Raw genomic sequence first — 405 nt, 5'->3', positions numbered from 1 at the left:
GAAGATGGCGACGTCCGCCTCGAGGCTATGCCTGCAGTAGATGCTCTTCTTGAGCTGTACGAGATGTCTTTTAAAGAGTTCGGCAGGCCTTGAAGGCAGGCAGGTTGTCTGAAGTGGTCTTTGTACGACCGGACGAAAAGATAAACTCGTCATCGCTTCTGGATGAAGCTGTCTTGGAAGACATCAAGAGAGTGCTGAACGCACGGAGCGGATCGTCGATTCTACGGAATCCCTTGGATCTGTACTATTCTTTAGTAAAAAAAATTCAAAACGTCGTCTCCAAAGACCCGCCTTCGGTCCTACCTCCGAACCGAGGTGTGCGTCATGAGATTGACCTGATTCTGGGAAACAAATACTGCGTAAGACGCTAATGGCTCTTGCCCAAGGCTCAGTGCGATGTCATTT

Source organism: Plasmopara halstedii (genome assembly GCF_900000015.1).
Source record: "Plasmopara halstedii genome assembly, contig: Scaffold_525, whole genome shotgun sequence".
NCBI lineage: Eukaryota > Oomycota > Peronosporomycetes > Peronosporales > Peronosporaceae > Plasmopara > Plasmopara halstedii.
The sequence above is the reverse complement of the archived record's forward strand: the minus strand, read 5'-3'. Positions refer to the sequence as shown.